Below are 27,541 nucleotides of genomic sequence, written 5' to 3'. Positions count from 1 at the left end.
TGGATTTTTTGAGGTGGTGCATGTCCATTAATTCCGGGTTGGACATGGCCTTGTATGTCAGGCACATGTCACCTCTGAGCAGATGGTATGCGACTGAATAGAGCTGGAGTTTCTTCAATCTGGCAGCATATGACAGATTTTGGAGTCCCTTTATCCTTTTGGTGAGGAACTTTTGGGGTCTCTCCAATTGCTGCAGATGTCGGGTGAGATACATCCCGAATGGGGCATTGTACTCGATCATTGGTCTGATAAGTGAAGAGTACAGGGGAACAATAACCTCACTAGATCTGGATGTGAATCCCTTCATGATCAGGTGGGCAATGTAGAAGGTCTTTCTAACCACTTTAGCAATGTGAGTGTCAAAGAAAGGCCACTGTCAACCTGGGTCCCCAGGTCCCTGATAACCTCTTCTGTGCTTAGTGGATTGCCACCTATATGGTAGCTTGGGGTTACCTTGTTTTTCCCGAAGAGTATGACTATACATTTTTGGCGTTTAACTTCAGGCCATGACTCTGGCACCAGCTATCTGTTTCCGTGAGTCCCTTCTGAAGGATATCCGTGTCTGATGCACTTTCCACTATGGCCCAGTTTGCAGTCGTCTGCAAACTTTGTCAGCCAAAGTCCTCCTATGTTGGCCTGTACTTCTGAGAAGTAGATGCCAAACAATAGGGGGCCAAGGACCGAGCCCTGTGGGACACCACTTGTGACCGGCTTGGAGTCTGACACAGCGCCAGCAACTCTAACCCTGTGGGTTCTGTCCTTAAGCCAGTTTGCAACCCATCTTGTGACATATGGGTTTACATTTAAGCTGGTAAGTTTTTCTACAATACCCGAGTGGGGTATTGTGTCGAAAGCCTTTGCAAGGTCAAGGTAGGCTGTATGGACTGCCTTTCCCTCATCAATGGCCTTGGTGACTGTTGACCAAGTTCAAAAGGCATGATCTTCCCTTGACAAAGCCAAACTGGGTCGGGTCCAATGTCTGCAAGTCCCCTATATCTTTGTTTATGAGCTCCATTTATGATCCTCTCCATAGCTTTGCAGACTAGACTTGTTAAGCTTATGGGGCGGTAATTACCAGGGTCCGTAGAGGCGCCGCCTTTGTGGAGTGGGACAACAGTTGCCGTACGCCACTCCTTGGGCATGTATCCTGTGGTAAGGCTGAGATTAAACAGCTGCCTTATGTGCGGGTTTAATTCCTCATTTAGCTCGTGTAGCACACAGCCGGGGACACCATCCGGTCCCATTGATGCTGTGTTTTAGCTTTAGAGAGCAGCTTTCACCTGCGCATTTGAGATGTCCGGGAGGCTACACTCGGCTGGGATAGTTATCTCTCCTTTGGGGGTGAAGTTTGCACTGAACCTGTCTGCCAGTATGTTGGCAATGTCTGTGGGTTCAGTGATTTTTGTATCATTTTGGACTAATTCTGAGCATATCTGGGAGTTTCCACCCAGGTTCCTAACATAGCTGAAAAGGCCTTATGATTGTCCTTTGAATCCATGGCAATTTTTCTCTCAAAATTGGCCTTAGTTGATTTTATGAGTGCTCGTATTTTTTACTAATAATGATCAGGGGTGACTTCCCTTTTATGGATTTTGTTCTATCATGTAATAGCTTTCTCCTCTTATTGTAAAGTTTGTTAATGGCTGGGGTCCACCAGACTGGACGTTTGCCCTTTGTGGAAAGAGTCTTGGTTTTATTTGGGATTGCCTGATCCATGCAGTCCTGGAGGTGTTCATAGAAGGTATTTGTAAGGGCTTCCACAGCTTGGGTTGTGGTTTCCACTGGCTCAGGGGCCTTGAAGGATACCACACCAGTCTTGAGTAGTGTGAAGTTTGCTTTAGAAGTTCTTCACTATGGTCTTTTGTTTGGGGTGGGGGCGGGATGTGGATTTCCAGTGAGATTAGTTTATGATCAGATCTCACCAATGAGGGATATACTTCCAGTGTGGAGCATTTTGTCCCCATGTTTGTGACAATGAGATCTAGTATATTTTCTCCTCTCATGGGAACAGTGACTAGCTGTTCCATGGCATTTGAATTTATGAACTCCAGGAACCGTTGGGCTAGAAAGTTAGGGCTTGAGTAATGTTCCCAGTCTATATTCGGGTAGTTGAAGTCACCCAATATGATGGTGTTTGGAGATACATTTATACCCTCCAGTGTCTTCAGGAAGGCTGTGTGGGGTTCCTGAGTTTGAGAGGGTGGCCTGTAGCATGCTACAATTTGTAGAGCAGTTTTGCCTATGGTTAGTTGCACCTGGATGGTTTCCGAAGCTTTGTGCGTTGCCACCAACCTGGAGGTGTGGGTATCCTTTATGAATATGGATACATTCCCTCCTTTTGTGGTGTGGTCCGGGTTTTGGGGGTGGAACGCATGATATGAGGTAAAACCTAATAGTGCCGGGGTGCTCTCAGGAGCCTTGAACCAGGTTTCAGTTACAGCACAGACATCGATGTTCTCCATACTGAGAAGGGCCTCGAGTGCGTGCATTTTGAGATTTAGACTTCTGGCATTGAGCAGCATTACCCTCAGTTTCTTCCCATTTTTGTTTTCTAGGGTGGTAGGTTTAGAATTTGAGCCTTGCCTAAAAAGGCACTATGGGGTGGCAAGAGCCTTAGCCAATATCCGGAATCCCAGGGTGACAGGTGCAAGCCGTCCCTTGCGAAGCAGCGTGGCTTGTCAAGCATGTCATCCCAGGCAGACAGACACTGGATCCCCTTTGAATGACACCAGACATTAAGCCAATTGTTAAAGCTGATCATCTTGTCTCTATATTGTGGCATCATTCTTGGTGAAGGAAGGATACTGCTCAGGGTTAGGGTCATACCTGCCTGGGCTACATAATCAGAGAGCTCCTCTATGTCTCTTTTCATGTAGTCCAGGGAGGTGCGTCTCAGGTCGTTCACACCAGCATGGACAATGACTGTGTCATATTTGTACTTGCCGTGGAGTGACCAGTGCTTGTGTTATGTGGCGGATTCTAGCGCCCGATAGGCAGCTTACTGTGACCCTCTCCTTGTTCAGCCTGGTGAGTGGGACGTCAGTGTGTCTGACTATGGAGTCACCTATGACAAGTATGTTTGGTGTTGTATTTGGCCTTAAGGGCTGTGACTGCTTTGCACACTGCTTTTGTGGTTTATGTGTTGCTTGTGGGGTGTCTTGAGGTAGCAGTTGTTTGGGTGTCTGCTTTGGAGGCCTCTGCTGTTTAGGTAAATTTTACTCAGAGCCTCCGAGTATGTCTTTGTGTGTTTATGTGTTTGATTCAGTGGAGTGGTAGCATTATGTGAGGCTGGTTTTGTGGTGTGTGTAGTTGCCTTCTCCTCCTGTCTGGTCTTGCCAGTCCTGAGTTGAGAGAGCTCAGCCTCCAGTTTGGCTAAATAGCTGCATCTCTCGCAAGTATTTGTGTTATGTGGGAGGAGGAGAGGGTTGTCTGTGTACATGAGGCAGTTATAACATTGCCTCAAGATTCCCAGATTCACCAGCTGGACCGGAGAGAAGATTGACAACTGACCTTTGGACATGCTATATCTATGATGAGTTGTTGGTATGGAGCACTGCTCTGGTTTATGAGTAAGTTTACCTATGATGAGTTGTTAGTACGGACCACTGCTCTGGTTTATGGCTGAGTTTATCTATGATGAGTTGTTAGTATGGAGTACTGCTCTGGTTTGTGGGTGAGTTTATCTGTGAAGAGTTTTTGGTATGGAACACTGCTCTGGTTTCTGGATGAGAATATCTATGATGAGTTGTTGGTATGGAGGACTGATGTGGTTTATGGGTGAGTTTATCTATGATGAGTTGTTAGTACGGAGCACTGCTCTGGTTTATGGAGGAGTTTATCTATGATGAGTTGGTGGTATGGAGCACTGCTTTAGTTCATGGATGAGATTATCTATGATGAGTTTTTGGTATGGAGCAATGCTCTGCTTTATGGGTGAGTTTATCTATGATGAGTTGTTATTATGGAACACTGCTTTGGTTTATGGATGAGTTTATCTATGATGAGTTGTTTGTATGGAGGACTGCTCTGGTTTATGGGAGAGTTTATCTATGACAAGTTTTTAGTATGGAGCACTGCTCTGGTTTATGGAGGAGTTTTTCTATGATGAATTGTTGGTATGGAGCACTGCTCTGGTTTATGGGTGACTTTATCTATGATGAGTTGTTAGTATGGAGCACTGCCCTGGTTTATGGGTGAGTTTATCTATGATGAGTTGTTAGTACGGAGCACTGCTCTGGTTTATGGGTGGGTTTATCTATGATGAGTTGTTAGTATGGAGTACTGCTTTGGTTTATAGATGAGTTTATCTATGATGAGTTGTTAGGACGGAGCACTGCTTTGGTTTATGGATGAGTTTATCTATGATGAGTTGTTAGAATGGAGCACTGCTCTGGTATATGGAAGAGTTTATCTATGATGAGTTGTTGGTATGGATCACTGCTCTGGTTTATGGGTGTTTATCTATGATGAGTTGTTAGTACGGAGTACTGCTCTGGTTTATTTATGAGTTTATCTATGATGAGTTGTTAGTATGGAGCACCGATCTGGTTTATGGATAAGTTTATCTATGATGAATTGTTAGTATGGAGCACTGCTCTTGTTTATAGGTCAGTTTATCTTTGATGAGTTGTTAGTATGGAACACTGCTCTGTTTTATGGGTGAGTTTATCTATGATGAGTTGTTGATACAGAGCACTGCTCTGGTTTATGGCTGAGTTTATCTATGATGAGTTTTTGGTATGGAGCACTGCTCTGGTTTATGTATGAGGTTATCTGTGATGAGTTGTTAGTATGGAGCAGCGATCTGGTTTATGGATGAGTTTATCTATGATGAGTTTTTGGTATGGAGTACTGCTCTGCTTTATGGGTTAATTCATCTATGATGAGTTGTTAGTATGGAGCACTGCTCTGGTTTATGGATGAGTTTATCTACGATGAGTTTTTAGTATGGAGCACTGCTCTTGTTTATGTATGAGTTTATCTATGATGAGCTGTTAGTACGGAGCACTGCTCTAGTTTATAGATGAGTTTATCTGTGATGAGTTAGTACGGAGCACTACTCTGGTTTATGGTTGAGTTTATCTAAGATGAGTTGTTAGTATGGAGCACTGCTCTGTTTTATGGATGAGTTTATCTATGATGAGTTGTTGCTACGGAGCATTGCTCTTGTTTATGGATGAGTTTATCTATGATGAGTTGTTGGTATGGAGCACTGCTCTGGTTTATGAATGAATTTATCTATGATGAGTTGTCGGTACGGAGCACTGCTCTGGTTTATGGATGAGTTTATCTATGATGAATTGTTAGTACTGAGCACTGCTCTGGTTTATGGGTGAGTTTATCTATGATGAGCTGTTAGTATGGAGCACTGCTCTGGTTTATGGGTGAGTTTATCTATGATGAGTTGTTAGTACGAAGCACTGCTCTGGTTTATTGATGTGTTTATCTATGATGAGTTTTTGATATGGTGCACTGCTATGGTTTATGGGTGAGTTTATCTATGATGAGTTGTTGGTTTGGAGCACTGCTCTGGTTTATAGATGTGTTTATCTATGATGAGCTGTTGGTATGGAGCACTGCTCTGGTTTATGGGTCAGCTTATCCATGATGAGTTGTGGTTTATGAATGTGTTTATCTATGATGAGTTATTGGTATGGAGCACTGCTCTGGTTTATGGGTCAGTTTATCTATGATGAGTTGTTAGTATGGAGAATTTCTCTGGTTTATGGGTCAGTTTATCTATGATGAGTTGTTAATATGGAGAACTGCTCTGGTTTATAGGTCAGTTTATCTATGTTGAGCTGTTCTGAAAAGAATAAGGAGTGGAATAGCCCTGACCACTAGAGGTATTTGAGTGCCCAGCAGTGGTGAGACTTATAAGGTATACTTACAACAAATCTAGCAACTCTCATATATAAACTGCTTGTAAAAAACTAAATTAGTTTCTTTGTTGGTTTATCAAAAACAGGATCAGTATAAAATAACATCAGGAGTGAATGAGCAGAAGAGCTATGTTTTCGAGAATAATTGGTCAGGTAAGGTTTTATCACGTATATATGTCTTTTGACTACTAATTTATACAGTAATCACATTTTTGTTTTTTTTGCTTTATATCTCCTAGTAGCCTAGACTGGAAAAAAAAACTTGATTTAGCTTCTGTTTAGGCACCTTATGGTGCAGAATGTTTTGTGTCTGAGGTAGTAGTTGAGAATTAAACACCTAAGTTTTGATACAGGTTAGGGATTCTTGGGTTAGCTGTTGCAGTTAATCAGGATCTTCGGCAGTGCAGACAATTGTAGAGTCATCGGCATAATGAATGATAGTGGCACATTTACTGTTTGTGTGGATTTCAGTTATTGAGATGTTGAAAATAAGTGAGGATTCTTTCTTAAGGGACACCTAATACTAATGCTAGCACTTGAAAGGAAGAAAAAGTGTTTTGCCATTCCATGCCTATGATCTGTTTGAAAGATAATTATCAAACCAGGAGAAAGACGGTGTAGGATGCCCTAGAGATTAGAGTCCTTGCATTAATATTGTATGTGGTATAGTGATCAAATGCTTTTGACAGGTCAAAGAATACAGTGGAGGCTAGGTTTTCTAAGTTTCTGTTGTCATTTATGGTAGAGATGAAATTAAACAGAGCAATGTTGCTGCTGTGGGTTGAATGCAATCCATATTACTGCAAGGACATTAAGTTATTATCTGTGGTGAATTTAAGAAATGAGAAATTAATACGATTTCAAGCAGTTTAGATAAAGGTGATATAATGGCAATGGCCCTTATTGTTCTGTCCTTTGTGCACAGGTCATAGGTAAGATGTTTTCCATAAGACAGGTACATCCTTTTTCTTTTACAGAACAGTTCATAAGGATGGAAACTTGTATTCTATACTATTTGCCAATAATTTGATGCATTCAGCAGGAAGGTTATCTGGAGTGAGAGCATTAGGTTTTAGTTGTAGAAGTAGCCATTTGATCTACAGATAGGAGTGGGAATTGCTGATATTTGTAGGAGGTCAGGATAGAGAATGTTAAGAAGCTGAGTTTGCCAGTGGAGAAGTAATGGTCTGTATGAATGACATTTGAATTGAGAGGTAAGGCTGTAAGTTGTTTAGATGATGGTAGGGTTTGGTTGCTTGACCTGTCCTGGTTGGAAGAGGCAGTTCATTTGGAACTGAAAGAGCTTAGGACTGCTTTGATTTTAGCACCGAAGGTACATGAAATATGTTATCTTGTTCTGTTTTACCTGATATTTTTTGAGATTTCTCAGTTGTTTGAAAATGTAATGGTTTTGTTATGTAGATGTACAGTTTCATCAAATAGAAGGATGAATAAGGATTTTTCCAGTTGAGAAGTTTTACACTGGATAGAAAAATATCTTTATTGAAGTTAGATATGTTTTGAGCATGGTTGTAGTAATGCTGTTTATACATATTACTTTGGCTTCTAATGACATTGGTAGGTGGTCGCTTAAGGTGTCAGGGATGGTGCCAATAATAGTAACTTTCCTTAGGGTGTAATTAAAGATGCAATCAATTGCAGATGATCACCTGATGTTTTTTATTATGGAGAAGGATGGAGATGAGATGGGTGAAACCACATAGATTTATGACATTATTCAAGGTGCCACAATTAAGCAATAGTGAGTCCATATTTAAGTCATCAAGTATTATTTCTTTTGTGCATTCCTATAGCTGATGGTAACTCTGTGTCCTCTTTTCTTTATTCTGTCAAGTCTAATTATATTATAGACTTGTGGTTGGATCTCTTCATCTTTCATGTCTTGTTTTAACTAAGTTTCAGTTGCTGCACAGGTATTGGGCTGTGATGGTCTATCCAAGCATGACATTCTGGGAGCTTATTTTGTACACAACTTGCATTTATATGATATAGGTGCAAAACTTAATGGGTCATTGTGTGAATGGGAAGAAACACTGTTCGAGGTTATTTGTTTCAGCAGAGAAGAACAATGCAGTCCTGGGTTTGGATGGATGTTTCCACATAGATTTAGTTTGTGCTGCAACAAAAGGTAGGGATATAGGCACATGGTTAATTTTAGCATGTGATGTAAATTTCAGGGTTATGAGTTTTGAGTCAGGGTAAATTTTCTTGAGAAGGTCGATAAAGGTAGAAATAAATACGTTTGCACAATTGGGTGGTGACATGGGTTTCTGTTTGTGTTCCTTAGGATGAAGACAAGCTGTACAAACCTGCAGTTTCACCAGCATTTTTCCTAGTGCTAGCAGTTTGAGGGCTGTGGACTGAAATGCATCACAAATGCTCCCACTCTTAATTGTAACTGCATACTCATCATTCCATTCATTACTCCCCCATTTTTCTCAGCCAACATAAGTATAGTTTCAATTTGCTTGTTATATCTTCCCTCAAAAATTCACAGTGCGGATTGTTTTGACATTCACAGTTGCATAGGTTTTTGCTTACATCAGCATCACTGGTAATGATTACCTACCATTTTGATTTTGTTTGTTTCTTTATGCTAAATATACAATATTATTTTGTTTCATTTTATTTTAGTTTATCTTTTTATACTTAACCAGTGGTCTACTTTTGACATTTTCAGTGAAGATGTTTACAGTATTAATTGATGTTTGGAGGGATAAAGAAGGAATTTTACAACTTTTCCTGAATGCTCCTGATATAGGTCAGTGTTAGCATTTTGGGAGCTCCCAGCAAATATCGAGTTGGGGCCCCCCTAGCCGCTTCCATTCTAAGTATCACTCTCTCACTGCCACCCCTCCTAAGCAAAACTTTTGTTCATGCTGCAAACTTTTAGCAGTAGTACACACAGACTGACCTGTAGCTACAGTACTCTTACAATAAATCAGGCATGCATACCAAATTATGTTGTTCCATCTCACAAAGGGATATTTACAGTTACTAGCATTTAGTTGCAACAGTGGTACATTACAAAGACTCTATATACATATCTGCATTGCTTACTGTACTTATTTCCTTGCTTCGCTTGAAAGAAAGTTACTGTTTGTCGTTTTTGCATTTAAGTTACCTGTAACACATTGCACTTGTTACCTGGCACTTGCTCACTAAAGCAATTATAAGTCAGCACTAAAAATTAAAAGCACTACACCCTCGCTCCCCATTGGCCCTTGTTTTCAATTATAAAGGAATTCCCAATATTATTCTAGCATGTCCAAAGGTCAGTTGTCAATCTCCTCTCCGGTCCAGCTGGTGAATCTGGGAATCTTGAGGCAATGTTACAACTGCCTCATGTACACAGACAACCCTCTCCTCCTCCCAACAAATTCCAACACATGTGAGAGATGCAACCATATAGCCAAACTGGAGGCTAAGCTCTCTCAACTCAGTACTGGCATAACCAGTCAGAAGGAGAAGGAAGCCACACTCACTACAATTCCAGTCTCACATAGACCTACCACGACAGCAAACCAAACACATAATCACACAAAAACATACTCAGAGGCTCTAAATAAAGATCTGCCTAAGCAGCAGAGACCTCCAAAGCAGACACCCAAGCAACCGCTACCCCAAAACAAAACACGTGCAACACATATCTCACAAAGCCAGTGTGCCGAACAGTCACAGCCCTTAAGGCTAAACAACACACCTGATACACTTGTAATAGGTGACTCTATCGTCAGGCACACTGACGTCCCGCTCACCAGGCTGAACAAGGAGAAGGTCACGGTGAGCAGCCTGTCTGGCGCTAGGATCCGCCACATAACACAAGCACTCAGGTCACTCCAAGGCAAGTACAAATATGACTCACTCATTGTCCATGCTGGTGTGAATGACCTGAGACGTACCTCCCTGGACTACATGAAAAGAGACATAGAGGAGCTCTCTGAGCATGTAGCCCAGGCTGGTATGACCCTGACCTTGAGTAGCATCTTACCCTCACCAAGAATGATGCCACAATATGAAGACAAGATGATCAATTTCAACAATTGGCTTAAGTATTGGTGTCATTCAAAGGGGATCAATGCCTGTCAGCTTGGGATGATATGCACGACAAGCCACGATGCTTTGCTAGGGACGGCTTGCACCTGTCACCCCTGGGCTTCGGATATTGGCAAAGGCTCTTGCTACCCCATGGTGCCTTTTTAGGCAAGGCTCAAAAGACAAACCCACCTCCATAGGTATCACAAGGGATAAGAAACTAAGAGTAATGCTACTCAACGCTAGAAGTCTAAACCTCAAGATGCATGCACTCGAAACTCTCCTTAGCATGGAGAACATCGATATCTGTGCAGTAACAGAAACCTGGTTCAGGACTCCCGAGAGCACCCCAGCACTACCAGGTTATACCTCATACCATGCTTTTCGGCCTCAAAACTTGGACCGAACCACAAAAGGAGGGGGGAGTATCGATATTCATCAAAGATACCCACACCTCCAGGTTGGTGGCAAAGCACGAAGCATCAGAGACTATCCATGTGCAACTAACAGTGGGTAAAACTGCCTTCCAGTTTATAGCCTGCTACAGACCACCCTCCCAAACCCAGGAACCCCACTCGGCCTTCCTGAGAACACTGGAAAATATGAAGGTCTCTCGAACACCATTATATTGGGTGACTTCAACTACCCAAACATAGATTGGGAGCATTACTCTAGCTCCAACACCCTTGCCCAAAGGTTCCTAGAATTCATAAACTCAGATGCTATGGAACAACTTGTTACCACTCCCACAAGAGGGGAAAACATACTGGACCTGATCATCACCAACATGGGGACTCTATGCTCCAGACCAGAAGTGTATCCCTCACTGGTAAGATCAGACCATAAACTGATCTCACTGGATATTCACATCCCGACCCCACCCCTGCCCAGAAAACCACAGTGAAAAACTTCTCTAAAGCAAATTTCACACTCCTCAAAACCGAGGTGGAATCCTTCAAAGCCCCCGGGCCTGTGGAAAATACGGCCCAGACTGCAGAATTCTTTATAAATGCATTCTATGAACACCTTCAGGAATGCATGGATCATGCAATCCCAAATAAAACCAAGACCCAATCCTCCAAAGGCAGATGACCTGTCTGGTGGACCCCAGCCATAAACAAACTATACAATAGAAGGAGGAAGCAAAATCCCAAAAAGGGAAGGCATCTCTGATCAGTATTAGCAAAAAACTAAGGGCATTCATAAAATCGTCAAAGGCCAGCTTCGAGAGAAAAATTGCACAGGACACTAAAGATAATCACAAGGCTTTCTTTAGTTATGTTAGGAACCTGGGTGGGAATTCCCAGATATGCTCAGAATTTGTCCAAAATGACAAAAAATACACTGATCCCACAGACATTACCAACATCTTAGCTGACAGGTTCAGCGCAAACTTCTCCCCCCCCACCAAAAGGGCAAATATCTATCCCAGCAGAGTGCTGCCCCGACATCTCAGATGCTGAGGTGGGAGCCGCCCTCTCCAAAGCAAAAACACAGCATCAATGGGACCAGACGGTGTCCCAGGCTGCATCCTACATGAACTCCAAGAAGAGCTAAACCCAAACATAAAACTACTGTTCAATCTCAGCCTTACTACAGGATATGTACCCAAAGAGTGGCGTACAGCAACAGTGGTCCCTCTCCACAAAGGTGGTGCCTCAACGGACCCTGGAAACTATCGCCCCATAAGCCTGACTAGCTTGGTCTGCAAAGCTATGGAAAGGATCATCATGGACCTCATAAATAAAGATATTGGGGACCTACAGACACTGGATCCTACCCAGTTTGGCTTTGTTAAGGGCAGATCCTGCCTCTTAAACCTGGTTGACTTCTTTGAAACAGTCACCAAGGCCATTGACGAAGGGAAGGTGGTCCACACAGCCTATCTGGACCTCGCAAAAACCTTCGATACAATACCCCACTCAGGCATTATAGATAAGCTCACCAGCTTAAATATAAACCCCTATGTCACTAGATGGGTTGCAAACTGGCTCAAGGACAGAACCCACATGGTTAGAATTGCTGGAGCCATGTCAGACTCCAAACCAGTTACAAGTGGCGTCCCACAAGGCTCAGTCCTGGGACCTCTCTTGTTTGGTATATATTTCTTGGAGGTACAGGCCAACACAGAAGGACTGTGGCTGACCAAGTTCGCAGATGACTGCAAACTGGGCGCCATAATCGACTCTCCAGCCGACACAAGCATCCTCCAAAAGGGCCCCATAGAAACAGACAACTGGTGCCAGAGCCATGGCCTCAAGCTAAACGCCAAAAAGTGTATAGTCATCCCCTTTGGCAAAAAAGTGCCCACAAATTACCACATAGGTGGTAATCCATTAAGTACAGAAGAAGTCATTAGGGACCTGGGGACCCAAGTTGATAGCAATCTCTCATTTGACAACCACGTGGCAAAAGTGGTTAGAAAAACATTTTATATAGCCCACCTAATCATGAAGGGATTCACATCTAGATTAGGGGAGGTCATCGTGCCTCTTTACTCATCCCTCATCAGGCCCATAATCGAGTACAATGCCCCTTTTGGGATGTACCTTACCAAACACCTGCAGCAACTGGAAAGACCCCAAAAGTACCTCACCAAGAGGATCAAATGGCTCAAACAGATGCCATATGCTGCCCGGTTAAAGAAACTCCAGCTCTACTCAGTGGCATACCGCCTGCTCAGAGGTGACCTGTGCCTGACGTATAAGGCCATGTCCAACCCGGAATTAACGGTCATGCTGCACCTCAAAAAATCCAAATCCCATTGAGCTACAGGCTCGAGAGACTTGAACCTCAGCACTGAAATAAATAGGACATGCTGGAGGGACAGATTCATAACCCAGAGGCTCCCTTCACTATGGAATAAAATCCCAGTCCAGGTTAGGCAGAGTCCCTCATTGACTCTCTTCAAGAGGAATCTTGATGAGTGGATGGGAGATCATAGGTTTACCCCGGGTATCACTTATGTGTCACTGTTAGACAGAGGCACAGTATACTAACCTCGAAAAAGGGCATAGCAAAATTAATTTAAAATGGGTGGCGAAAGCCAAACATACTCTGGCTAGGCTTATAAATGCCCTAGGGCAGATAGCCTAGTATGAACCTATGAACCTATGAACATAGGTAAAATGGCCCCCTAGGCACTGTCTAATGTTTCAGCCCCCTGACACACATAATTAAGTCCTGCCCCTGTTTCCTCCTATCTTGGGCTCCCTATACCATGCAAATTACTTCTTTCCTCCTTTTTTCACATTTTGCCTTACTCTTCAGCTTTTTCAAGAAGCCATAACTTTCTATATGTTATGAAGTAGTGCATTTATTTATTTTTTTTCTTGTTACACAACCTTTTCATCCAGTGATAGTTTGATCAGAAATTATGATTAAGGAATGAAATCCAATGTTTCTGTTCAGCTTTTATTTTCCTTGCAACCTTTCAACACACCTTTCCTGACCAAGACAGCAGGAGTAACCATTTAAGAAATAATTCAATTAAGCTGATGCCCTCTGAAGCCATAGGGGTTATACACACAATGTGATATATTTTAGAGCATTTCCCAATGTTTTAATACAACTGTGGCCTAAACAAATGTCATGAGTAAGAAAAAAATTCAGTCTTATTTATTTACTTTTTCTTTCAAGGAAGGCATAAGTAGTGCCCAAGGCTTAATGTTCAAAGCTGACAAAATAGTAGCTCACAATAAACTATTAAGCCAATTGTTGTGAGGATGCACAGAACCTATCTGGGAATGCTGTCTGGCTCTCTAACCTGGGCTGGTTTTAAGAATAGGTGCAGTTGAGAACAGAGGACCATATCAGCTTTATCTTAACAGGGTCATATCAAATCCCTGTTCAGGTTAAAGAGCATAATCAGAAAATTAATACTTTTTACCCTCATTTCCCCCCAACCAACAACAGCTTTGGTGGCACCCTCACACAGCCAAGGATGATTAAAGGAGCACCTTGTATCCATTTATACACTCTGAGGAGTGAAGGCCACCAGACCTAGAAGATTTAAGTGTCTGCATTTTCTGCGTTATATTTTATTTTTTACTTTTGAAATACAATTACTTGTTAGCTGCATTTTTTTCTGATACTCAGAAGAATAATGCACATTTCCTGGCATTACTGGGTGTGTGCACAGATAAAAAACAGTGATATTTTACACACACACATACACACACACACACACTTACTAGTGTACTAGTTTGGTACTTATTTCAACAAACAGCAATATATTGTGCAACACTGGCACTTTCACACCAGATCAGCGAATGTTGTTTAGCAGTCATCAGACAATAGCAGGGGTAAGTCACGTTTTATACCTCATTGCGGAATAATGCATACCTGTCACTGTGCCTGATTTCACAGCCCTTTCCTGATTTTGCCTAATAATTTTTCTCTGTCCTTTGTAAAAAGTTTGATTTGCTGGTAAATCTTGCAGAATTACAGTCCATAAATCCAGTTTTATAATTTGTATTATCCAAATGCATGTTGATGCAAAAAGTGTTATTCTATGAACTGTTTAAATGAATTAAGCAATGTTTAATACATGTTCCTGATTTTGAGCCTTTAGTCTACTAATATAGATTGCATTTTGCAGAATTCTTCAGCAAAGAAGATGAAAGTTATAATATCTGGTGTTCTGGCAGTATTTATAAAACTCCCTGAAAGAGAAAACCATCTCTGATGATTAGAAGCATCAAATTTAAGTAAAAAAATAAATAATGTACACTTGTTTCTACACCCATCCTCTATATTTCATTCATAAGTTTACAAATAGTTTCCCTTTTGGCATTTCTGTAGTACTAGTTTTTTTCCACTGGTTTCCATATTAATTCAGCTGTTGGCTAATTAAGCTTGAATCGATTCATTCTTCCTTTGTTGACTTACAAACTTTTCTTCCTTCATTTTGTTTCAGTTTTCTACTATGACTGAAGTTACCTGTGCTTCTGCTTTCTGTGCTGCCTAACTGCCTTTACCTGCCTAGCTCCTTATATTTTCTGTCTTTATGCTTTGTATTCCTTACCAAACTCTTGTACATACACATCAAACATCATAGTTCATCTTCCAAAGGGTTTCCCCTGCTTACCCTCTCTTAAATTTGCCTTCAGTAATTTGTGGAAGGAAACTTCCTAACCATTCATCTCAGGGTGCCACCAGTACCTATATATCCTGATATCCTTTGTCAGACTGTGTGTGCTTCACCTGATAATTCTTCTATTTTCCCTCTCCATAAGGAACTCTGCCTCAGGAAGCCTGTTTTGTAACATTCTTGCCTACTATGACAGTCTTCTTATATAATAGTAATTTGACCCATTTTCAGCAACCTAATTATTCATTCCTGCTAAGTACAATTGTGCTGTCATATTCCCAGCTACAGTCACCTTAGACACATATAGATTAGAAACTTCATTGGAAATTTTTCGCAAAATGATATTCAGCATACTTTTAATTTGAATACTCAACATACCAAGCTATTGGAAACCTAAATCCTCCCACTGCTTCATTTTGGGTGATTTAACAGTTATATCCCTATAACTAACCCTCTATAACTATAGCTTTGTCCCTCCATATGGTATGCATACTGATAATATAAAACTGTGTAGAGAATTCTAGAATCAGCAGTTACATTCCGTTGTTGTTCGACTATCCAGAAAAGAGTACTAAGAGAACATTATAGTGGATGATAAGCTATTATCTATCTCAAATAGTCAATGAGTATTCAGTGTTAAATATACCTTCAAATATCCTACAATATTTGTAGAACCAGCTATAGTTGCTGTAATAGAAAGAACACTTTTCAAGGCTGGTCCTGGACTAAAATTAGCTGCTATAACATTGTCTAGTAGAAAACTGATACCATATTTCTCTTCCAAGCTGATCTCATATCCAGATATAACTTAAACCGAACAATAGCAATGAGACTAATTAGCATGTAACTGGAATCTAGACTCCAAGATCCAGATTGAATGTGGAATAATATCTGTTTCAATGGTTTAATGCATCTGGTGACATCATTCGTAGAATCACTTGAGGTTATCTAGGAAGTTGCATCCAGCAAAGGTACGACTGACGATCTTGTGTTCTGATCAGCTGTTGAGTTAACCTTAAATCTCCTAAGTGAGGGAGTATTCCCTACTTCCAAAGGAAGAGAGTTCCACAAGTGAGGTGCTCTCTCAGGGTAATATTTTATAACTGAAGTGTTGAAGTTATCATTCTGAGAAAGCCAGAGATTATTTCTAGTTCAATACTAATAGCATATAAACTTTATCCCTAGAGTAATGTTAACACATAATTATGCAGACATTTATATATTAGCATATTTCCTCTAACTATGCCACAGTGGTACGGCGGTAGCATTGTTACCTCACAGCAAGAGGTTCTCCTATTCGATTCTCGGCTGGGCTTGGGAGTGCCTTCTGTGTGGAGTCTGCATGTCCTCCCTGCGGTTGGGTAGCGTTCGAAAGACATGCATGCATAAATGGGCATGCCTTCGTTGAAGGTTGAGCGTTCAGCTGGCACCTCGGTGTGTCATAAAAATCTACTGCCAATCATTAGTGGACCGGAGTTCTGCTGTGGCGACCCCTTACCGGGAAAAGCCGAAAGACAAACAAACATGAAATTTCCTCTAAAACGTCTGTAGTTAACAGTGAAAAAAGATTTAACTTAATTCTGTTTTTATAGGCCACATTTTTTTCCCACAATAGATTTTTTTTTCTATTTCTGGATGTATTACAGTTTTGTTGACATCCCCTAGAATATAACTTGTGAAGTGGCTGGCATATTATATGGTCTTACCAGACTTGTATATCATGCAACCATCAAAGATAGGCACTTAGATTAATAGCGTGAAAAATATCTTTAACATTAACAGAGAACCCAAAACTAACAACCAGTATTAGTTGCATTACTAGATTCCTGAGCTAACTCATGCCTTTCCACAATGAATTTGACTGAATTTGTATGATCAGTAAAGAGCATAGCTCTCAGCTGTTCAGATAGCCACAGAATGTACAGACTTTTGCAGATTATTTTGGTCTGTTTCCCATAAAACCTGTGATTTCCTGACAAATTATTGATGACGTATGACACCAAAATATAAGTATTTGAGTTTCAGATTTTTCTTAAGAAAGTACATTCTAATACAAAATGTTATGTTAGCAACTATCTGAGCTTATAAAAGCAATATTTCAAATCTGTACCTCATTTTGGGCCTCTGTCCCCCCATTATGTTTGGTTTTGCCCAGAATTCTTATTCAAAGAGGTTGTCTGTTATGGTAATGAGTGCAACAGAGAACTGACATACAACCTTACACTTGTAAATCCATTCAATTTTTGTTCTAGTAACTACATTCCAAGGAAAATTTGTTACATTGTGTTGATTATGTAAGTTACATTAGTAGGGGTATGACTATACAACTGATAACAAAGAATGAGATGTTGCATTAATTAATCACATGCTTGGATTCATTTTCCAGTATTGTCACAGCAGTATGGCATAGGAGGGTGCTGCAGTCCCGTATTTGTATTCTGCAATGAGATAATAAAATACAATAAAAATAATACCACCAAAGAAAATGCATGGCAAAAACAGATAACCAGGAAATCTTGAAGAAATGTTGGATGGAAACCAGCTCCCATCTGCCTGAGTTTGTGACTATTCAGGTGGATGTAAAAGATCTCACGGCGCATATTGAAAAAAGTGAGGTTCTTTATTTATTTGCATATTTGCATGTTCAGCACTTTTTCACATTTATTTATTTATTTTACATTTGTTGACCGGGCTAGTCTGGCTGGATACATGTCCATTTTCAGCAGAGGCCCGAGGAGAAAAGCTCCACTAAATACTAAGTACATTACATAAAAAACCATTACTTCTAAGAAATAGCAAAATTTTAGAATTCAAAAAGACCATCCAGAGGGAAGGATAATTTTAAAGAGAGACATATACACCATATGCAGTTCATTACATATTTGCATTACATATATGCAATTACTTATTAGCAATTTTACATAAATTATGCATAGTTAGAATTAGAAAAGTTAAAAGAGGGAGGAAGAGACAAAAATAGATAAGAAATGTGTATAGAAAAGGTTAATCAGGTGCACTGCAGGAACAAAGCCAATGGTTTAGGTAGAAAAGTTTAATTTTCTGTTTGAATAGAGGCAGGGATGTAGTCAAGGTAATGTCACTAGGTAAGAGATTCCAACTTCTACCTATAGTGTTAGTAAATAGAGAACCACCTGCTGTATTGTTTACCTTTATTGATTTTGTCATAATTCTACTAGAAGAGCGAAGTGAGTTGAGATTGTTGTAAGGGATTAGAAGTTGAGAGATTATAGGGGTGTTGTCAGGAAGGTGTAGTATATTGTGGGCTATAGTGAGTTGAGGGATTATTAGGTAGTTTTGAAATTGAGCCAGCCAAGTTGTTTTAGGTTTATACAATGGTGGGTCCTAAAGGGGTTACCAGTGGCGAGCTATGTTGTTATAACAGGTTGCAGGTTTATTAAGATTGATTTTTTTAAGGTTTGTATAAATGGGGGAAGCATATAGGAGAGTAGATAGGAGATGAGATTGAGCAATTTTGGTTCTAGTTGCTGGGGTTAGAAAAGGTTTGATGCGATATAGGGATCCAATTTTTTTGTTAACAGTCTTAATGGTGTTGTTAATGTGCTGATCGAAGGAAAGATTATTGTCAATGGTTATACCTAAGAGTTTAGTGGTAGGATCAGGTGAGATGATGGTGCCATTGTTTGAAGAAATGGTAAAGTTTAAAGGAGGGGAGCGAGTGGTAGGGGAGAAGAGGAGAAGTTTGTTTTTTTGGCATTTAGTAGGAGAAACCGTGTAGAAAACCAAGTTTCTACTGTGTTAAAGGTCTTTTGGGTCAATGAGTTCAGTTCAGTAGAGGAAGGGGCTGTGCAGATTAGGATAGAATCATCTGCATATTGTATGCAGGTAGCTTGTGGGATAGCAGTCTGAAGGTCGTTAATAAAGGGGGAGAACAGAAGTGGACCCAGAATGGAGCCCTGGGGAACTCCGATGGATATAGGCAAGAGAGATGAGATATGGTTTTCCCAAATTACTGCTTGTTGTCTGTTGCTAAGATAAGATTTAAACCAGCTAGTGGCCAGTTTATCACAAGAGAGATTCAAGAATGTGAATTAAGAGTGAGTGGTTGACCATGTCGAAAGCTTTAGAGAGGTCAATGAAAAGAGCGGAAGAGAAAGTGTTGTTGTTTCGATTTTTGTTGATAGTATCTACAAAGATAGAAGGGCAGTGGTGGTGCTATGGTGGGGTCTGAAACCATGCTGGCAGTTTGCTATTATGCTGTGAAGAGAGAGATAGTGTACAAGTTGTTGATGAATACATTTTTCCATGATCTTTGCTAGGGGGGAGAGAAGGGCAATTGGTCTAAAGTTGGAAAGGTCAAGGGAGTTTCCACCTTTATGCAGTGGGATAATATAAGATACTTTCCAGATATCAGGGATGGTTCCTTCTTGGATAGTTCTGTTGATAAGTAAGGATATAGGATATGCAATTTCTTTGGCAGCTTTCTGGAGGAACAGAGAGCTTGTCAGCAGAAGGTGTACAGGGTTTCAGTTTGTGAATGAGTTTATAGATAAAAGAGGTAGATATAGGTTTTAGAGAGAAGTTAAAAGAGGAGGTGGTTATGTTAGTTGGTATATGAGAGTTGTTAGGGTTCATTTGTTTGGCTAAGGATTGAATAGTTTCAGAGAAAAAGAGTTGAAGACATTTGCAGTCTGGAGTGGGGTATCTGGATCGGTATTTAGAGGGGAAGGAGTTTTAGCAGTCCCTGGGGAGAGAAGTCTATTTACTGAGGACTAGAACTGTTTGGAGTTGTTAATATGAGTTTCCTGAAGCTTACAGTAGAAATTTTTCTTGTCAGAGATTATTGATTTTTTTGCAAGATTTCTGAGCTGGCGGAAATTAACTAAATCAGGTTTTTGTCTATCACATCTCCATTTTGTCCATGCTTTGTTTCACATGATAACATACATTATCTGCAGTCTCATAAATTTAGTTTTCTGGATTCCCAGTTCATTTTGTTACAAACATAGTATTTGCTTTATAACATATTATGTTCACATCTTCCCTTTCATATATAACTCATACCATATTGTGTCTATATTCACCAAATATAAATGCTCATTGTTAAATCTATTTGTCAAGTTCTTCTAAAATATTTCAACTCTTTTTATACTTGAAAACGAATGCTCTAAAACATTAAAAGAATCTCCCCTGTCCCCTGGCTACATTTCCCTTCTCAGTATGAATACCACATTGGGTCTACCATGTAAACAGGTCACATGCCTTGTAGGAATAGCCTAGCATAAAACTGTGGGAAAAAATAAAAGTCTTCAATCTCGATTTTGCTACCAAGTGCAATTGGCATTGTTATTTTGCATTTGACTTGATGGTTCCTACTGGTATTTGCACAGTGTAAACATGATGAAAAAATTAAAACAAACTATCAAAAGATATCAAATGACCCATAAAACTGCTGTGCACAGGTGCCAGTAGTTTCATAATGACATATACATTTGCTTATTCTAATTATTTTTTCATCTCCACCACTACAAAGATAATCATAAACATTGTTATCCAAACTGTTCAAAGCATTATATTTACTCTGCATTAAACCTACTGATGCTTGTCTTTTAACACAAGTCACTGTAATATGAGAAAAAGGTCACATCTAGTAAAAGAACACAATGTTTAAAGCCAGCAGTATTATGAAAATGTATAAACGTTGTGTTTTTAGACTGCCTTGTTGTTTTTTTGTGTGCACTATCCCTCAATATAAGGGCGAGTGTCATTTAATGCGTATGTAATGAGTAGCAACTTAAACTGGAAGGGGACATGAAGCATGATAAGAAATGAAGCAACAGCATTTGTGAAGTGAAGCTTGTAAAAAATGAGCACAGAGCAATGTAGATGGACGTTTTGAATGTTAGCATGTTATAATAGCTTTCTTTACTATATAATTGCACTTATAGAGATGAATAAATCAATACTTACACAGGTCACCAATTCTGAAAAAGTATATTTGCTACAGGTCTAAAACAGAATTTTCTATATCTCTCATGAATATTTAATTATTTCCGATACTAAAAGTTTTAATGTATACTTAATGTGCAATAAAGCAAATTTAAAGGCCTGTTATCCATTTACACTTTTGAAGTATTATTTCTAGTTAACATGCTCATTATATGACTGTGTGGCTTTTGCAGCATCATATTTTTTTTATTATGATAGAATAAATTTAAAAAATTGTTAGGAAAGTACAGTTTATAAGTTCAGTTGCAGCTTGACAAATACATAAGGAGGAATTTAGTTCTACCCTAGTATAACCTCTTCATGGTTCATTTCTCTCTTTAATGAACATAAACTAAGTCAAACATACAATGCAGTCAAGCATGTTTTCCTTTTCAAGTTCTGGCATACTTTTATTGCCACATTGGTAAGAGCAAGAAACAACTAAAATAATGTTTTATTCATATATACCACAGCAATTTTAATTATCATGGTTTTACATTGATTTGCTAGACAGTACTATTGCTTCTAAGACTGAAGATTATATAAGGAAGATTAGAAAATAAAGGAAATATGTATGAGATATTTGTGACTATTATTAGTCTTAAAGAAAATGTTGCTCTAATCACGGTTTTAAGCAAAGTTTCATGTGTGTGTGTGTGTGTGTGTGTGTGTGTGTGTGTGTGTGTGTGTGTGTGTATATATATATATATATATATATATATATATATATATATATATATATATATATATATCTATATATAAAAATATGTATATGTTAATTCTCTTATTCATCTCAACTTTCTGTTTCTTTCTCTGTGCATTGTTCTGCATTGTTTGGATCCCTTGAATCCCTCAGTTTATTTGTTTTCCAGCCTACTTACAATCCCCAAGTAAGCCGTTCCTCTGTCCACTGAAGGAAGCAGCAGTTTCTTAAGTCTAATGTAGGCCCAAACTTTAAAAAAGATTAGTTATGACATTTTCAGACCCACTGTCCTTCCTGTTTAACTCCATCTTTGTCATCAGCCCTCTGACTGTGTTCTACCCATATCTTGTCTCTGTGTTCTTCCATTGCAAATGGGTTTATATAATGTGAGATCTCAGTTTTGTCTCACTTTCCTAATAACCTACACTCATCACCATCGTTGCTCTTTGCTGTCCTTCTTTAAATTTTCAGTACCTGTTTAATATCCTGCCCCTAATTAGTACCATAAAATGCATGCAGTATTCCAGATGGAGTGTCAGTGATGATGTACCTAGTAAAAAAGCTTATCTGGGTCCCTTACGTCTGCCTTTCTTCCCATATGAATTATCATCATGTTTGGTCTGACTACAGATCTTATACATCTGTTACATGGTTAAACTTATCAAATCAGCTCATGTATTCTGTCAATCTGTGAATCAAAACAAGAGCTGCAGGAGTAAGAATTTCATAAGCGGACTGCTAAAATGTTTAGTTATATCCTTTTCAGACCCACATCCTCCTGTTTAGTTCTACCCTCTGACTCTGCCCTACCTGTACCTCCTTTCTATGTTGCTCTAAGTTTCAGTATTAGATTATCTGTTGTTTCCTAACAATTTCTAATGCATTTTCTGATACATAATAATAGAAAAAAAAATCACAGTTTACACAGTTCTACCAAAGCAAACGCCATCTAATGACCACTTTAATCACAAACAACATTTCACAAATCCAAAGTAATGCAGGTCTGTACACTCATTGCAAACTAAATATAAATTAAAATGTTTAGTGCTAGAACTAATTGAAAAATATTGGTTGAGTGAGTTCATGATAAATTCTGTTTTGAACCTGTAGTTTGGTGATCTGTATCAATGTTGATTTATTCAAGTCTATTAATGCAGTAATGCAGTAATGTAAATCAGTTATAAAAAAAGGCCTCTGATTTGCTTGGATGACTTCAGCAAGGTGATGGGCTCATTCTGTGCTGCTGTATGGGCAGCAAAGGCAGGAAACCTTTATGGTCTCTTAGGAAAGGACAGAGAGAAAATACTAGATATTTACAATTCTCTGGTTAATGCCGTGGTGGTACGGTGATAGCGTTGTTACCTCACAGCAAGAGGTTCTCCTATTCGATTCTCGGCATGGTTGGGAGTGCCTTCTGTGTGGAGTCTGCATGTCCTCCCCGTGGTTGGGTAGCGTTCGAAAGACATGCGTGCATAAATGGGCGTGCCTTTGTTGAAGGTTGGGCGTCGAGCTGGTACCTTGGCATTTTGTAAAAATCTACTGCCAATCATTAGTGGACCGGAGTTCCACTGTGGCGACCCCTTACTGGGAAAAGCTGAAAGACAAACAACAACATACAATTCTCTGGTTACTCAGTGAAATGAAAATTAAAAAAAAATGAAACATTTCGATTTAAAGCAAATAAAGACATTTTAAATAAAAGCTCAGAATTGAGAAACTATAAACATTCTCCCTCTATATTTAATAGGTTTTACACTATTCAGACTGAATTTTTCAGTTCTGTCCTTTTCAGTCCCAGTTTATTTGTTTGCTAGTTGGCCCTCACATCTTCCCTCTATATCTTTGTATTGTCCTATCCATTCCAAATAAGATTATATCCTGATTGCTCTTTATTTTATCTCACCTCCTGTATAACCCATGCTCATCACCATCTTTGATTTTTGAAGGGCCTCCTCTAAATTTTCTGTATCAGTTTAATGTCCATCCTCTGAATAGTGACTAGAAATGCAGGTAGCATTCAAGATAAGGCTTCACTGATGAAGTACACATTAACAGAACCACCTTGGGGCCCATCAGGGTTATTCCTCTTTATATACAAATTATCATAATCACCATCATCATCGTATTTGACCTAAATACCTATGTTACACTTTGATGCAGGTTTGGACTTTGGGGGTGATATTACCAAGCATGTCCATGTATTCTGTCATCCTAAGAATCAAAAGAAAACTGCAGCAGTAATACATTCATAATGAAGAACATTACCAAATGCATTTGATATTGTTATTTAACGTAAAACTGCTGTGAATGAATGGTGTGACATATAATGATATGCGAAGGAACAGTAATAGGAAAACATTTCTATAGGACAGCTGAGCCTAGAGGAGCCGTCTGTCATGTGATGCTGCTAATCAATCACCAGTCTGGAGTAAAGTATGATTGTGCTAATGTCTTATGTCAATTCTTCTTCATTTTGATCATTCTTGGCAATCTGTATTGATTATTTTATGATAAATATAACATGGTGCAAGAGTTAAACTTGCTTTTCACAGATTTCATTGTCACACTAGAACCTGAATTTTGGTTCTGCTCTGAAACTGCCCACATAGTTTTAGTTGCAGTTGTTTTCAGTTAGAATAGTTTACAAGCTTTAATAGTAGATAAAAATGGTTAACCAGTTCGCTTTCAGAATTTTGAACATTTAATTTAAAAAAAATCCTTTAAAGAGCAGGATTATACATTTATTAATTTTATATGTTACTAAATCACCAGATAATTTTCTCTACTATTTCATCAGTTTTTTTAGCTATTTTCTTTCTCTGCCTTAGTGGCCCTCAAGCTCCCCTCCCCCATTGCCTCATATAGCCTATTTGTTTCTGTAGGAGGGAGGATACAACTAACAGAAAGTGGTCCTGTCATCCATTTGAGGTCAGGGGATTTTTCTGGCTTTCTCAATGGTTTTACATGCAGTGTGTTTTAGTGAGTGTGCCACTTATTTCTCTGGCTAACTTAATCCCTCAAGACAGCCATGCTCTCCTTGAAGCCAGTAATGTTGTTAGTTATTTGGTGTGTATTGGGAATTGTAAAGTAGGAAAGACCATCTAGAAACATGTCCTGCCCTCTTCCAAAACAGAAGAACCCAGCAAATTTGCTTCACTGCTCCGTCTCCATCTCCAGACAGTCCCCTAGCTGGTATTTGATCTTTGATCACCTGGTTCAAAGTCAGGTCACTATCCATCTATGCCAAATAAGCTTGCTACCTTTCAGCAATTTTTTGACTTGAAATTACTTCTCTGTACCCCTGACAACCTTAAAACCTGCATGAAAACAACTCTGAAATGGGAAGTTGTGAGTTCAATGATTTGTACTATATCTCCCTTCTACTGGACTTGCTGCAAAGGCAGGCTGAATTTAATGTGTGCATTTCCTTCACATGACAGAGGAGGAAGCAGTCAAAGATTTTAGCTGTTTTAACCTTTCAGATGCTGTCAAAAGATAGATTAATGTGCTATAATGCAAACTTAATGCATTTTATCAGCCAAGCAGAAACTTAACATACAAGGCATTTTTTATTACTAGAAATTAAGGAATTGAAGAATCATTGTGAAGATATGACTAATATTAGATACTGAATACAAAACTGTAAGTTTGGTAAAGGAAGTGATTCTTTGAAGATGAGAAACAGAACTGTATGCAAAATCAAAAGTGCTAAGTATTCTACTCTTCCAGCCATGTAGATAGGTTAGAGTTAAACTGCTGAATAAATTAGATCTGCCACTGGTAAAAGACATAGCTGTATACACCCAGAGTGAACTGTCACATATTCAGCTCAAATGTATGCATGAAGAGTAGAAAGTCTGCAAAATCAATGCTGAAGGTGATAAACAGAGCAATATTAAGTTTAAAAGTTAAAATAAATCCAAATATGGCAGATGATTTGTCACCGTAAGGCAAGTGAGTGGGTAGGAAACATACCCACTCCAAGCAGTGAGGCTTCAGACAAGTGCAAACATTTTGCAAATCACTTAATTGAATATACAGACTTTACGGAATTTATAACCTGTTGGCAAGTATTTGTAAAATGTGAAATAAAGTATTGCATGAGGATCTAAATGCTTTAGAAGCAAGTGGAACAGAATAGAAATGTTTACTGACAACATTTATATATTTCTCTGAATTCCATTTTATTTATTTTATTTTACATTTGTTAACTGAGATTGTCCGACTGGATGTATGTCCATTTTCAGCAGAGGCCAGGAGAGAAAAGCTCCAAGGTATATGTACACATTACAATTATTAGAACAATTAGTGAATGGCAATTTCACACAGGTTACAGACAGAGCAATGCAAACAATCACATGACACTTGTGACTTACAAAGCATTGTGAGTATGTATATACAGGTAGTAACAACATATTACCTTCAGGAATAAAATACATTGAGTAGCATTAGACACAGTTTACCCTTCATGAGATGGAGAGGGCTGGCCAAAGAAAGGACATTTCTAGAGGAGAGGCATGTGAGATGCACAGGGTACTAGTCAGGATTTGTACAGGGACATATCCAGTGCAATTTGATGTAATTCTTAAGCTAGTTTTGAATAAGGTTGGTGAAGGCTCTTGAGTCAGGTCAGCTGGTAGTGAGTTCCAAATCTTTCCAACAGAGTTGTCAAAGAGTGAGTCACCAGCAGAGTGGTTGGATTTGACTGTTAGAACTAGGAGTTTGGTAGAGGAGCAGAGTGGTTGATTGTTACTGTAGGAGCAGATCATGTTTTTTTAGAGCAGGGGTATTTTCTGGCCGGTAGGGGATTCTATGAGCTTGTTGAGCTGTAGGAGGTGAGGTAGTTCCAGCCATCCTAGGAGATTGAGTTTGTGGCAGTGGTGGGTTTGGTAGGGTGAGCCAGTAGCAAATCTGGCAATATGGTTGCAACATGATGATAATTTATTAAGATCAGTTTGGCTCAAGCTGGAAAAAAGAGGAGAGGCATAAAGAAGGGTACTTAGTAGATGGGAGCAGGCAATTTCAATTGGAGCAGGTGGGGTGAGGAATGATCTGATCCTACAGAGAGAGATGAATTTTTATAGTCTGATTGATGTGCACATCAAACCTGAGGTTGTTATCAATTGTGACACCCAAAAGTTTAGTTTGGGTTTCTGGGGAGATGAAGATTCCATTACTAGCTGTTATGTTGAAGAGTGGTGGGGTGGTCCTATGTGTAGGGGAGAAGAGAGGTGGCTTAGTTTTGTTGGGGTTTAGGATTAGACATTGGTTTAATAGCCATTTTTCAACCAAGTTAAAGGTGTTTCCATGAAATCTTAAAACAGTGTCAGGGCGGATGGAAATTACTATGTGAATGTAGTTGAACGTGTTATCAATAGCAATAGCTAAGTTAATTGCTGTACAGAAAGTCTGATGACTAAAGGCATATCTTTGACATTCATGTTAGATACTGGAGCTGAATGTGATATCCTCTTTGATTCTACATTCATAAAACCAAATGCTAACTGTTGTCTTGAAGAGTACCTCTGCTTACATTTGTCTTATCCTGAGTATGGATTAAAGAAATTTGGTCACTTCTGGCTAGATTACAGGAAGAAATATATAATGTGCATGTTATTTCAAGTTACATTAAATCAAACCAATATTTTGGGGTGCAGTGCTTCTGAAGAGCTTGTTATGAATAAAAAAATCAACTCTGTGCTGATGCAGAATAACTGGCTTATGGTAGAATCAAGTAATGCAAAGTTAAGCAATTAATCTGATAGTATTGAGAATGCACAGATAAGAAAGTTTTGGCTCATAAACACCAAAAATCAATGTATGAACATTAACAGGTTGTGC

This window comes from Protopterus annectens, chromosome 3.part0 (assembly GCF_019279795.1).
Source record: "Protopterus annectens isolate FY-2018-M chromosome 3.part0, PAN1.0, whole genome shotgun sequence".
Lineage (NCBI taxonomy): Eukaryota > Metazoa > Chordata > Ceratodontiformes > Protopteridae > Protopterus > Protopterus annectens.
Note: the sequence above shows the minus strand (reverse complement) of the source record.